General features: G+C 43.5%; 1 protein-coding gene across 10 annotated transcripts in view; it reads left to right on the top strand.

Annotated features, from left to right (window-relative positions):
• The window catches only part of PTPRM (protein tyrosine phosphatase receptor type M), a 798103-nt gene that overhangs the window by 597668 nt on the left and 185148 nt on the right, over positions 1 to 15287 (top strand). The window lies entirely within an intron of this gene.

Genomic DNA, 15287 nt, shown 5'->3' with positions numbered 1-15287 from the left:
AGACCTCTGTGAAAGGGATGTAGGTAAGAGCAGCACGACCGACCAGAGCGGAGCCGTGCCTCACGAGAAGATGTGGGGGCCTCGCAGAGCATCAGAGCGAGCGCTTTGTCCTTCCCAAGTGCACGAAAGCCGGGGCTGATGCACTGAAAGGCAATGAGGCTGAACCGGACTAAGTGGAGAAGGCAAATGACCTAGTGCAAGAAAGGTGACTGCCTTGGGCAGCTGCGATTCTGCCTGAGTCCGTTATTTTCTGCTGCTCGTGCATCTTAGAAAAGTAAAATCGCATTAGGAAATATCTCCATTGGCTACTCCCCATGACCTTTGGCTGACTCAGACAAACCCAGGGCCCCTGAGGGAAGGTGAACCCGCCTCGGCTTTTCCCCAGGTTACTAGTTCAGGACCCACTTCTTCGTCAGAGCCGCCAACGTTGCAAACGTAGCTCTTGTTGCCGGGCATCCTAAAAGTAGTTCAGCGTGTTAATACTTCTTAAAAAAGAAAAAAACTGCAAATCAAAGGGAGCTTGTTCTTTTAAAATGTTTTGATTCGGTTTTAGAATGAAAAGGAGCAGCACTAGTTTGGGGGCTTTAATTATAATGGGTCTCTGGCTCACCTTACCAGCTGCCTTTGATATTTTCAGTTCTTATTCTAATTTAATTATGTTTCCTGTGCCGTGATTACATCATGAAAGGAAGTCCCTCAGATTGTTCACTGCAGAACAGAATTGAATGGGGGTGTGGATGTATTTATAGTTGCTGAATATATTAAAGAATCACATTTATCACTTTTTTTTCATTTTTTTAATGTTTATTTTTGAGAGAGAGAGAGAGAGAGACAGCTTGAGCAGGGGAGGAGCAGAGAGAGAGGGAGACACAGAATCCAAAGCAGGCTTCAGGCTCTGAGCTGTCAGCACAGAGCCCGACACGGGACTCGAACTCACAAACCATGAGATCATGACCTGAGCCAAAGTCAGACACCCAACCAACTGAGCCACCCAGGAGCCCCAATCTCATTTACTTGAAAGAAGTTTTCACCTCCAAGGCAGGGCTAAGGCTCTAAGATACTGTTTTAGCTAAGCTTTAGTGTATTTTAAATATTTTAGAGGTAAAGAGATCTGTTGGGAACACTGGACAGTTACAGTTAGAGTACCCTTTTCTCTTGAACTCCCTTGTTGCTAAATTTACTTCCAAATGAGAACCATCTGAGGAAACTTTTAGATACACAGATGTCTAGCCCCTACCTTATGCTGCCCCAAATAGAGAATAAGCAGAGAACTTTATTTTTTAAAAAGCATCACAGGTAATCCTATTTGGAAACTGCTATACTCTACTCAAAAGGACATGCTAGAGGAATAAAATAATGAATCAAATGATAGCATTGATAGCTTTCTTGTCTTTGGAAAGCTAATCCATGTCTATTATAAAATACTCAATCACAGCAGAAAAGCACCAAGAAAACAGGAAAATAACTTCCTATCTTCCCCCCCATCATCATTCTGATGATCATCTTTTCATACATTTCCGTGTGTGTGTGTGTAGCTCATTATTTTCATGGTGGGTCACAAACATCTTGCCACACCAACAGTTGGTTGTATTTAACAGTTTCATCTTTCATCTATTTATTAAATTTTTGAATTTGTTTATTTATTTTGAGAGGCAGAGAGAGAGAGAGAGAGCGCGAGCACAAGGCGGGGAGGGGCATAGTGAGAGGGAGAGAGCCCGACGTGTGTCTCAAACTCACAAACTACGAGATCATGACATGAGCCAAAATCAAGAGTTGGCCTGAGCCACTCAGGTGCCCCTGTTTTGTAGTTTGATATTTAATAGTTTGATCTTAGTCGATGACCACTCTCATGTGTGGCCTTTAGAATTCCCTCGAAAATCGCTCACTCAGTATTTTTGGTGCCTTTAATGATAACAACAACAGTAAGGGAAGTCGCAGTGGGGCAGTAATAGCAAATGCTTCCGTAAAACTGTATGCTGGGCACCATTCTTTTTTTTTTTTTTAATGTTTATTTATTTTTGAGACAGAGAGAGACAGAGCATAAACGGGGGAGGGGCAGAGAGAGGGAGACACAGAATCTGAAACAGGCTCCAGGCTCTGAGCTGTCAGCACAGAGCCTGACGCCGGGCTCGAACTCATGGACCGCGAGATCATGACCTGAGCCAAAGTCGGCTGCTTAACCGACTGAGCCATCCAGGCGCCCCTGCTGGGCACCATTCTAAGGTGGTTATGTAATTAACATGTTTAGTCCCCTCAAACTCTGTCTTTACCCCATTTTATAGCTGAGGAAACGTAGGTACATGTGCAAAGTCATACAGTTGACCAATGATGGCCATAGCATTTGAACTGAAGCCAGCCAACTCCAGAATGTTTGTTTCACCACCATATTGCACTCAGTGGGCCAGGCACAATGCAAGGTGAAGTACGGTGGTAACCTAAGGCAGCCTCAAGCCTACCTTCCTGGGCCTCACGCTGTAGTTGAAAAGACCAGGTATTAATAAAATATTCATGGAGTGAATGTGAAAATGCTCTATGACTGGTATACCAGAAGGTGAGGCACAGGGTATTCTCTCTATATAACCTCTTAACAGGGGCAGTGACTTAGCATGGTCAGAGAAGGCTTCTCTCAGGAAGAGACACCCGTGGAATCTACAGGTTGAAAGGAGTTAATTAGATGAAGTTAAAGGTAGAGCATTCTAAGCGGTGGGAACATCTGCCATGGACCCTGGGTCAAGAGGGAATATGCCAAGTCCGAGTAACCAGGAAGAGGTCAGGGAGAGAAGGCTTCTCAGGGAGGGAGGCAGAGCTTGTCAGGCAAGGAGGCTGGGGAGGCACGCTGGAACTAGACCACAGGATGTCTTCTAGGTCAGGGGGTAGAGTTTGGGAGGAACAGAAGGAACAGAAGCTGCTGTTGTGTTTGAAGTCAGAGCATGATGTGAACAGGTTTGTATTTTCAAAGCTCTCTGGTGACAGTGTGGAGAGCAGACTGGAGTGGGGCCAGGCTGGCTTCAAGAGACGTGTAGGGAAGCAGTTGCAAAAGAAAACGGAAGCCTAGACCAGTTGGCAATGAGGAGAGGGAGAAGAGTGGACAGATTTAAGAGGTGAAATTAACAGGAGTTGGATAGAAGGCAGCTAGGGGGAGGCATTCGCAGAAAGAAGGCAGTGCTGTGCACCAAGCTGGCCAGAATACGGCAGCTTGAACTTGAAGCCAAACACCAGGTGTGGCATCTGCACCCACCTGGAGAGCATGTGGACTTCGGGTCGGTTGTCATGAGAATCACACACATTTCTTTATGAGCTGTTTTACCCTTGAAGAGCAGCTCTCCTGTGGGCATTGAACAGTACATCATGCTTCATTCCATTTGCCTCTTGGAGATTTGTATGCAGATGGCAATTTCAGATGCTTATATCTAATATTATATTTCTTTCTGTGTCTTTCCAGCCATTCTTGAAAGTATACAAGCTTTCCATCCCATGAGCCTAAAAATAGATTTCATTCCGTAAACAGAAGAAACAGTGTCAGAAAGTGTAGGTTCCTAAATCCAAAAATAAATTAAACTTGCTAACATTAATTATTTCTCAGATATTGACGGAGAGGTGGAAAGGAAATGTTCAGCACAGTGTCTCATTTTTAAAAAGGTAGAACAAAACAAATCCAGAAGGCACACAGTTACAGCATAAAGCTAGCCATGGTTGTGCATAAAATTTGAATACTGTGTAGTCAGAGGATGGCTCCTTCTGCGCTTTATACAAAGGATGCACACAGCTGGAATTTTTACAGTCCTTTATTATAACAGGAGCCAACATTTTCCTGCCCGCTATAACACTGAACCAACTCATAATTTTGAAGCAAACTCTGTAGGAGATATTTAAGTGAATAATGCTGTTCTATAATAAAGAGGGTGCCTAATGCTTCCTGTGTATAACAGCGCATTACCATAATGTTAAAGAAAATGTCCGTCTTCAGGATCTGTCCCAGGTCGTCACGGTTTGCATATATAGTGTTTGCGTTGAGCTCTTGAAAGACAGTGACCGAGGAATGCTCTATTTGTTGAAATTTGGCAAGCACAAATGATTTCACAGGAAAGACCATTAAGTGGATGGTCTTTACTGCGCAATTTCTCTTGGTTACACTACAGCCAGTTTAATGGACAACATGTAATTTTCTTAAAAATGAGGGAGTGTGGGACGCCTGGGTGGCTCAGTCGGTTAAGCGGCCGACTTCGGCTCAGGTCATGATCTCACAGTCCGTGAGTTCGAGCCCCACGCCAGGCTCTGTGCTGACAGCTCAGAGCCTGGAACCTGTTTCAGATGCTGTGTCTCCCTCTCTCTGACCCTCCCCCATTCATGCTCTGTCTCTCTCTCTGTCTCAAAAATAAATAAACGTTAAAAAAAAAATTTTTTTTTAAATGAGGGAGTGTGCATCAGAGACACCCAGAGAACTTCTTGTCTTCGATCCAAAGATTCAGACTCCACCCCAGACCTACTAAGAATCTTCCGGGGTGATGCACAAACGTGTTTGAACGTTTATAACATAAAAAAAAAAGTGACACCTCTCCCAGTTAAAAGCCATTGGATTAATAAAAGTAGTCATGGCCACAGTCAACTAATTTTTCAGAAAACGCCTTTCTAAAGATTACTGGGTCTATATCATTTTGGTTTTATTCATTCAAAGACCTAGGGATTCAAAGGGAAATGGAGAAAGCATCTCTTGTTTTTTAGAGCGATCAGCTCGTATCAGGGGTGGTTCCTGGTATTTCTAAATGGTAAAGACAAGGACATACTAACTCTGCAGCACATCAGTGTGGACAGTATCTTGAAAAGCTAAACTATTTCTGCTAAGTCAGCCAGTTTTCTTATTGGACCTTCAGCCCAAAGTGAGACAATGACAAAGAAATTTTTGAGAACTATGTATCTGTGCCTGGGATTGGCATTCTTCAGAGCCGGTATGTGAAACCTTCGTTTTATTCCTTCCTTGAAGTGGAGTAGAGGGAATGTAACCCACTGCATGAGACGTGCAGAGGTGGTCACTGCCCATGGGTCACCTCTTTAGCTGCCCTGACCCCAGAGAGATCACAGGGTGGCTCATCACCCAGACACTTTAACTTTTCGTAATCTTTATTTATTTATTTTGAGAGAGGGAGAGAGTGGAGGGAGTGGCAGAGAGGGAGGGAGAAAGAACCCCAAGCAGGCTCCATGCTGTCAACACAGACCCTGATGCAGCATTCAAAGGTAAGAGCCGTGAGATCCTGACCTGAGCCGAAATCAAAAGTCAGATGCTTAACCAACTGAGCCACCCGGGCGCCCCACCAAGACAGTGTAAAGAATCATCTTTTAAGACACAATGAGATACTACTTTTTAAAATTTCTTAGTGTTTTTATTTTTGAGAGAGCACAAGCAGGGGAGGGGCAGAGAGAGAGGGAGACACAGAGTCCGAAGCAGGCTCCAGGTTCTGAGCTGTCTGCACAGAGACCAGCACGGGGCTCGAACTCCCAAACTGTGAGATCATGACCTGAGCCAGAGTCGGACACTTAACCAACGCTTAACTGTCACCCAGGTGCCCCACAATGAGATATTATTAGTAAACTTAATTGATTGGCATATAAGTTGGCTGTATTATAAATTGTTATGAGTATGTCCCTCTTTTATAGCTGCTTTTTTACTTTTAATTATTTACTTAAAAATTAAAATTAATAATACCACATTTGAAACACATAATACCGTGTTAGACTAGGTTTGCCTTATCTCTGTTTTTTTCAAGTGATAGCACAGTTCCAGCCACTAACATGCTTTTTCTAATCTTTGCTCTAGACTTCTTTGCATTTCAAAAACACAAAGATAATACAGTATATTTAAGAATCAGTAACTAAGGGGCGCCTGGGTGGCTCAGTCAATTGAACCAGTCGGTTGAGCCACCAACTCTTGATTTCAGCTCAGGTCATGATTTCACAAAGCATGAGATCAAGCCCGGTGTTGGGCTCTGTGCTGGAAGCTTGGAGCCTGCTTAAGATTCTCTCTGTCTCTCAAAATAAATAAACAAACATTAAAAGAAAGAATCAGTAACTAAAATATATTTGAATGTCTTATATTTTAGTCTGTTTGGAAATAATAAATCCAAGTTCTGCTTATAGGTAGTAATTTCATATAAAATGCAGTTAGTGTACAGGTAAATTAGATTTCAAATATGTAGATATCAAAGGTAACATACAAAATGATGGCTTTATTGAGGGCAGATAGTTTTACTTCCAGTGAATATATATGGAAAAATGTGGAAAACGACTTAGTCATGGCAGATTTTTTTTCCTAACAACCAGACTTAATTTCCTTTTCATGAAAAAAATTGTGTACGGTTGTGAAAATGTCACATGGAATAAGTCGTACCTTAACTGCTGTAGGCTGGCATAGAAAAGACTAATGCCTTCTTTTTTTTTTTAATTTTTTAAATGTTTATTTATTTTTGACAGAGAAAGAGAGACAGAGTATGAGCAGGGGAGGGGCAGAGAGAGAGGGAAACACAGAATCTGAAGCAGGATCCAGGCTCTGAGCTGTCAGCACACAGCCCGATGCGGGGCTCGAACTCACAGACCGTGAGATCATGACCTGAGCTGAAGTCGGATGCTCAACTGATGGAGCCACCCAGGCGCCCCTATTTTTTTTCTACTTTTTTTTTATTTAAATTTTTTTAAAGACTAATGTCTTCTTAAGTGGACACCTACTAAAAACAGGATTAGGAAAGCAAGCTGGCCTCTGGAGAGGTGTGCATTTGCCATGGAAGGACTTACCAGGGAGGCTGCAGTGAGACTGAGACTGTTTCCAGCTCTGCCAGCCAGCTACGGTGGCCACCGAGTTCACCTGCCTCCCTGGCTTTGGTAGGATGCTCTTTGGGTTGATAGCTCTTAGAGTAGGCTGTGCCACTTGATACTGAACCAGTGTGCCTGGAGGTTGGGTTTAAGGTTAAGGTGGGTAGAACACAGGAGGATGTCCGAATGCATATCCGGTGTTTTCACCGTAAACATCTTTGCTGCAAGCATTTTTGCTGCCAGGATTTTCGTCACATAAGTGATTGGCCATCAGACATTTTTGCTGTAAAAGATAATATCGGGGCGCCTGGTGGTTCAGACAGTTGAAGCATCCGACTTTGACTCAGGTCATGATCTCGCTGTTCTTAAGTTCAGGCTCTGCATCAGGCTGTGTGCTATCAGCAGAGAGCCCCTTCAGATCCTCTGGCCCCTCCCCAGCTCATGCTCGCTCTCTCTCTCTCTCTCTCTCTCTCTGAAAAATGAAAATCTAATAAATAAATAAATAAATAAATAAATGTAAGATAAAATCATGAAAAATAAAAGAGGGACATTTCATTAAATGAAATTAGAAAAATGAACGACAAAACTAAAAAGACTGTGGCAAAATACACAACATTTGAATACTGTTTGTGTTTGAAATGTATACAGATTCATGGCAATCCTGTGCAAATACCTGATTTTATTTTGTGGATTGTACCTTAGCACTTGTCCTCAAAGTCTTTCCTTCATGGTGTTATACAGTTTGTTTGGTTTTTTTGGTTTGCTGGTCCATCTCCTCATTCATCATTGCACTTCTGTTTTCACTGAAATTTCTTCCTTTGTTACACGAGATACCAGTTTCCAGATGCTAGGATGCATATTTGTAACTGGGCTTTGCACTGCACTGCGAAAGCTTTCTTCGCTATTGTTTGTTCTTGGCGTATTGTCACATGTCCGTTGATAGACATTCCCCAAGCTCTGTGGAAAACGTGGGTTCAGACGTCTGCGCCGCTGTGTAGACCATTACGATAGCTGTTTATGTAATGGAAAAATGGGAGTGCTGCCTCAACAGTGAAATAAAAGCAAATGGTCAACCGGCTGATGAAACCAACAGTCAAGGCAAACTGCCAGCCAGTTATGTTTTTTTATCTTTTATGGCAAAATTGCTTTAAGGCCAATTAGTTATGCAGCAAAAACTGCTTACAGCAAAGACGCTCATGGCGAAACTCCCTAGAACCATCTGAATGGCCCATCTTATTGAAAAGCTTTGAGAAACTATGGAACCACCCACTACAGCAGTACACATCTGTAAAAGCAATGGAGAAACACTGCTCCGAACAGAAGTACCATGGGGTGACAGCCAGAGAAGGAGACAAAGGAAAATCTATAGAAGGATTCCAGCTAATAAGTGAAGAAGGGATGATAGGATTAGAATGCCACCTTTTTGAAAAGGTCAGTGAAATATGAGGCTCAAGTGATTGTGTTTGGAGTGATACATTCTGAGTAAGAAAGAAAGGGGAGTAAGTAAATATGTGTGTGTGTTTGTATTAGCACAGCGCACAGCACACACACACACACACACACACACACACCATGTGTACATGCACATGCACGCACACATCATTGTTACATAATATAAGCCCAAAACACCTGAAAATGGTTACCTGTGTGGATAGGTGAATTGGAATGCCGCAAAGGGTATAAAAGGTAATGAGCAAGAAACTTTTCTGAGTATAATTTTTATATAGTCTTTACTTTTGACTCATGTAACTGTTTTGCATAGTCCAAAAAACTTAATTAATTAAAAATATGAAACAAACTAGTCCTGAGATTGAATGTAGATGGAAACAGATGAGCTAAGCATATATCAAATCAATAATTCTACCATCCAGAGAAAAAAATGAATTCAAGTAACTTTGAAGGCAACTGTGGCTGTATATTCTTAGATATATTCTGAGGACAAAAAGATCTGAAATGAAATCTTACACTTTTTTAGTAGATTTATTTTTCATAGTAATACTGCTATTGTTATTTTACAGATTTCTATATATAGGAGGATAAAGCAAAGAAGCCAGTGTATGAATATGATTAGGAACAAAGTTTTCCCTGCAAGACAAAAGAAGCAAATACTTAAAAAAAAAACAGGAAAATCTCTGTGAATTTGAGTTGGAAATATTAGTATGATGTCATATTAGTATGATGTCATAATTTAAATATATACGATCTATAATGCATACAACATATCACGCGTTCCATTTGCTCAAGTGAGCTAGTCACCATGAAACTCCAGTTGCAATGGCCATCCATAACACCGAGATCTTAATTTCTAACTTCTGTTCCCCCCCCAAAAAACTAGGGCTTCTCAGAGAAGTGACTATTTCCAGGTCTAGGTCAAGGAAAAACCAGGTGAGCCTGTAGCATCTTCTGCCAGGAAGCAAGGTTCTATTCAACAAGTAATGGGATAATGTCAGAAGGACACAGGCGCCAGTTTGAAAGGCCTGGCATAGGCCAAGTTCGGGACAGTCTGAACATCTGAAAGAATAATGGCAGTAATTGATGATAACACGTCACAGTTTTTATTTATTTTTAATGTTTTATTTACTTTTAAGACAGAGAGAGACAGAGCATGAGTGGGGATGGGGCAGAGAGAGACGGAGACACAGAATATGAAGCAGGCTCTAGGCTCTGAGCTGTGAGCACAGAGCCCGATGCGGGGCTCGAACTCACAAACCGCGAGGTCATGACCTGAGCCGAAGTCGGATGCTCAGCCGACTGAGCCACCCAGGCGCCTCTATGTCACAGTTTTTAAAATTCATGTATCTTTAGTACACTTTTAAAAATTAAATTACAAAGGAGTAGAGAGAAAGGGACAAGGGAAGTTTTTCTTTACAGAGTAATACCTGTGAGTAAATGTGGATGTGAGAGGAGTTACAAGATCACCATTCTACAAAACCCAATGTGATAATTGAGTGAGATGAGAGTCATCAGTGCTTGTTAAAAAGAGTGGAGGAGAGAGACTCTGGGAGTCAGAATAGCCACACGATCTTAAATTGTCACCCTGTAGATTATCTTATGAGGGGGAACTGAGCCTCTACAATGGAAAGATCTGATGAGTGGTCAATGTCCCACTCATCAGATTTAGCAAAGACAGTAGTGGCACCATTTAACATTACGTGCTTCCTAACGTGATGCGATTAGAAGGGCTCAGAATCAACTGTGTAGCAGTTATGGTATAAACGTTTAATCCGGAAACAATCAGAAATATCTCTCTAGAAGGAGAGACATGGCGCAATACAACTAGCCTGGACGCTTCAAAAACTGTGTTTTTGTAAAAGGGGAAATAAAAAAACATCAGGTAGACTGTTCCAGATTAAAGGAGGCTAAAGCGATAAGACCAAAAGCAGTGTTTGAGCCTGGATACAGAGTTTTCCTAAAAAGGCATTTGGGGGACAGTTGGGGATATTGAAATGATACAGACTGCGTATTAAATGACATTATAGAATCAGTATTTTTCTCAGTTGTGATAGTGGGATTGTGGTAATTAATATAGGCGATGCATGCTGGAGTGGTACTTAGGGATTTAAGTAATATCCAAAACTAACTATCAAATGCTTCTGGGAAGAAAAAAAAACCATATAAGATATATAGATGATCACAGATATTGAAAAAGAGAAAGCAAATGTTCAGAACTATTGAATCTGGGTGAAGGATATTCAGATGTATATTGTACTATTCTTTTGCCTTTACTGTAGACTTGAGAATTTTCAAGGTAAAAAGTTGCGGGGGAAGAAGGCCATAAGTAGTACATTCATACAGCTGCATTTTTCCTTCCCGTTGCTTAGAAGTTGATCTTGTATTATTTGTATTCTTTCCGGTTTTATGCTTTTCCGGTCTAAAAGTCAAGTCAACAAAAGGTGTGTACCTCCCAAACCCCTTTAAAAAATATGACCAGATGACAGGACAAGGGTTTCCTTCTCCAGGTGAATTATGGGGAGCTGCAATGAGCATAAGCAGCACCCCACCCCCACGCCCACCCCCGCCCTGGGGCCCGTGGCCAGCTGCCCTCCCCAGTGTGTCCTCTTGTGCAGACTCGGGTGCTTTTGTCATGGGGCCCGGCGTGTGGGGAGCAGGGAATGGAGACCAGCAGTGTGCAGCCTTCTGCTTTGATTAAGATGCAGGATGGCAGGGACGGACAGAGGGCTTCCTGGGTTAGAAACCAGGGCTGCGTGCCAAGGTGTAGAGGGAGGCTCCTGCACTGACTCCATTCCAAGCTCGTTGGCTGTGGGGGCAGGGCCCTCAGCCCGTGGCCACTCTCTGCGTCTTGGCCTGTCTTACAAAAGTGCTGGTTTTTAAATTGTTTCAGACATACCACGTCTTAAATTTTGAATTCTCGTGGGTGCCATGTTAAGAAAAGGCACCAGGCCATACTGATCTGGTACATCTGGTTTGCACCGATGCCGAATAATCTTCTCTTTGGGACACTCTGTAATGTCACAGCCCTACAAAGGTCCTCTTTGTTACACAAGGACATTTGTGAAACCAAGCAACAACTTTTATTTCCAGCTATTCCACCTCCTAACCTCTCCCCCTTATTTTACACGTCGAAACACCACAGTTGAAAATAGGTTTAGAATATTCGATTCAGGGGCGCCTGGGTGGCGCAGTCGGTTAAGCGTCCGACTTCAGCCAGGTCACGATCTCGCGGTCCGTGAGTTCGAGCCCCGCGTCGGGCTCTGGGCTGATGGCTCGGAGCCTGGAGCCTGTTTCCGATTCTGTGTCTCCCTCTCTCTCTGCCCCTCCCCCGTTCATGCTGTGTCTCTCTCTGTCCCAAAAATAAATTAAAAAACGTTGAAAAAAAATTAAAAAAAAAAAAAGAAGAATATTCGATTCAGCACTAAAACTCCTGTGTCCTCTCCTTTCCCTCATCTTTCTGGCCTTGTCCCCAAACCTCCTCTGGCACTTTCTGTCTGTTTTCGAGGCAGCGTGCATCCGTAACCGTCAGACAGCCAACGTAATAAGCGATGGTGACCAACGTGATAGACTTACCCTGTTTGCCAACAGTGTTTTGTCATCGGTGGAGGAAGTGTGAGAAGATTGTTCAGAACAAAGAGATAACATGCGGAAAACAAGAAAAATTTAAATAGCAACGTTCTATCTGTCTCCAGAAAGTTCGGTCTGTGGAAGTTCATTCGTAAAGAAACCAGGGCCCTATATGAGCAACAGCGGAGCATGATGGCTCCAGCGTGGAAACAGACCAGCCCTTTACCAGTAGGAACGTCCTGATCGGTCTGTGGTAGCAATGGGTGTTCCTTCATTAGGCCGTATTTATTGTTGTGATTGCAGGAGTAGCGGCATGATTTATGATGTAGGCCTCTGGAAATGATGCGAGCAGGAAATAGTACAGCCACGGCTGCCTTCATCTGACATATCCTGTCTGTTCAAAGCAAATGTAGAAATCCACTGCTCAATGACGTTTTTGTGCTGCTTTTTTATTTTTCTTGCTTTTGAAATACCGTGTTGTTCAATGCAGTCCTGTCTGGAAATGCCACGTGCTCAGGATGAAATAGTGTCGGTCAAACCAAGACTTGGGCTGTGTTTCTCGGTTTCATCCGATCTGAGCTGCAAGGGCCCTTTTTTATCACAGGGAGGGTCAGGCATACAAATCCTTCTTCTCAGGAGACAGAGATCTCCTGGGAGGACCGCCTTTCCGGCACCTGAGATTCCGGCTGCCCCGGGACAGGACTCTGGTCTCTGGCACAAGTGTCTATTTTGCTTCGTGACTCCCTCACACGTGAAATCGGTGTAAAGTTAGTGAGGGATGACTGCCCTGGAGCAGGGCTCAGCAGCTGTTGTGCCACAGAGAGGCTCTACCAGCACCTCACCAGCTATCTGTTCTGAATGGGCCGTGCGATGGTAGGGGAAAAATGTAAAATCCGTCTTGACATCGCAGGAGAAAAAGTGAAAAGGGCACATTTGAGTCTTTACCTAAGCTTGAGCGATTTCGTGTTACTTGCTCGTGTTCCTTTCCAGTTAAGTACTTTGTCCGTGGCAGACGAGGGGGAAAGACTTCGGGACGTAGAATTGCAAACTCCTCTGTTTGCATCGAGTTAGCTGTCCTCCAGAGTCCGCTCTGTTGTTCGGGTGGATGGCCCTGGAGGTCGGGGAGGCTTGTGGGATCACCTTGCACCAGCACCTCCTAAGAACTCTGGGATGAGGCCTTCCATGTGAGTCCTTCCCACGGTGTGTAGGGAAGCCTGCCTTCGGGCACTCGGCTCAGTCAAAGGTCTTTACCACAAACGTAGCCAAAGCCGTCAGGTCCCATCTCTTTTTTCAGGTAAAGCTTCACCCCTCTGTTCTGGAATGCTCTGACTGTGCCCAGGTGCCGGTAGGAGGAAGTGAAATGAACAGTGCTTATCTCCTGGGAGAAAAGTGCTCGGTCGATACAAGGGAATGTCAGTCACACGGGGGGACGACACCTCAGCACGCTGGTTTCTGCAGTGCTCAGAAAGAGTCCAGTTTGCACGTGACGTTTGCCTAGAATGTTCAGCTGTCTAGGACGCGTGCCCCGAATGAGGGTTGACAGGAAAATCCTCACTGTAGTTGGCTTTCATACTGTTTTTCATCTTTGACAGCAATTATGGTGAGAAAGACCATGAGGTTATGTCAGAAAGCAGTTTGGGGGAACTTGTCCGTTGGAGGGACTCCAGCACTGATATTTGTAAATGGTGTGTGATCTTGCCGTGTTTCCAGGAACTCGGGTTAGAAGCCACTGTCCTTCTGAATCATGACATCACTCAGAGAACACTCAGGGACCGCCACGGGCCCTCAGAGATTCAGAATTGCATGAGGCACGTGGTGGGACAAAACCTGTCTCACACCTTGGACAACAATCTGACCTGAGTGTATGCAAACAGGCAGACGGGAGGGCCATTAATAACTCTAAATTTCGATTGCCTTTAAGTAGTTGATTGGAAGCATGGTAGGTAGAGAGGCAAATAAATACCCATGCCCATGCCAAGTGCTTTGAGGTAAGGACAGTATTTGATTCCGGTTTGTTTTGAGAGATTAGAATAGTTTGTACCCACAGCAAGCGCTCAAAACTATTGGATGACTGGGGCACCGGGATGGCTCAGTCAGTTAAGCATCTGACTTCGGCCCAGGTCACGATATCGCAGTTTGTGAGTTCGAGCCCTGCGTCGAACTCGCTGCTGTCAGCACAGAGCCCGCTTCAGATCCTCTCTCTCCCTCTCTCTGTCTGCCCCTCCCCTCTGTCTCAAAAATAAATAAACATTAAAAAAAAAACCCTCTGTGTTGAATCTTCGAGTGAATATCAAGGCAGTAGATGACATTGCGTTCATGGTCTTTGTTAGCTCAGGCCAGTATTCCATCTAACAAGGCAAATCCTTCAAGGTTCTTATGTATTGTTTTAATAATAATACTCCTACCTACCCAGCGTATGTTTCAATGGAAGATAGGGTGTTCCACAGGTGCTGTGTCATTAAGCTAGGCATCTATGGAGTATAACTGATAATCACTCAGCTGACTGTTCATATAACTCGTAATGTGGTCAGCAACACTTAAATTGCTGGAAGGAGGTATTTACAATGAAAGGATGGGAGAACTAAAAAAAAAAAACTGTTGCTTTCTATCACTTTGTGGAATTTCATGAGCCCCTACTCTGGCACTTTAGTGTTGTTCATAGGACAAGGTGAAGAGAAGCAGAATTAGGAAGTTGCTTAGGAGTAAGCTTTTCTGTTTGTTGGGAGCTGGTACTGAACATTCATAAATTTATAATCTGCATTATGTTCCAGCAATATGTTAATGCTGAGTTCATAAGATTAATCAGGCCACATGCTGTCCTGTGGTTTCACTAATATAGTTCTGAGTTATATCAGCATTTTCTCTTTCACACCACACACAAAAAGCCTTACGGAGCAGTATGTAAGCAGTCCTAACAGGCAAATGTTCAGACATAATTAAAGATGAAGTTTAGCTTTTCTGTTATGGTTGGTGAACAAGATAATGTTCTCTAACTGTAGGACAGGAAAATAGGGCCAAGGTGGTTGGCTGCCAAACACATTCTCATTGAAACTTCACGCAGGACTTTACCAGTTGCTGGGAGCTCATTCCAGCAATTCCAGCCTCTAAGGGATTCCCTAAGAAGCCTGGTAGAACGAGAACGTTCCAGGTCCGTTGGGTGGAAACAGGTCAGCCCTGCTCTTTGCCCCCATTTTTCTACGTGTACTCTGCTTCTGGAATTTTCAGTCACTGGATATCCACTGGAAGATCAGGTCCTTTGGTTAGACTGCAAATTAGGGAGATATGAGCTTTCGTTCCATTAACGGAAAATTTTGCCACCGATGGTTAGAAATTGGATCTTAATTTTAAACTGAAGTTGTGTCTTCTTAATTAAAGACATTCCCCCAATTAATAACAAAATAAACCAGCTGCAATAATCATTCATTCAGCAGGTGTTTCCTGAGCACCTACTTGGGCTTGGAACTGTG

The sequence above is a fragment of the Prionailurus bengalensis genome, chromosome D3, assembly GCF_016509475.1.
Source record: "Prionailurus bengalensis isolate Pbe53 chromosome D3, Fcat_Pben_1.1_paternal_pri, whole genome shotgun sequence".
Classification (NCBI taxonomy): domain Eukaryota; kingdom Metazoa; phylum Chordata; class Mammalia; order Carnivora; family Felidae; genus Prionailurus; species Prionailurus bengalensis.
This window is presented reverse-complemented; position numbering and strand designations above follow the sequence as displayed.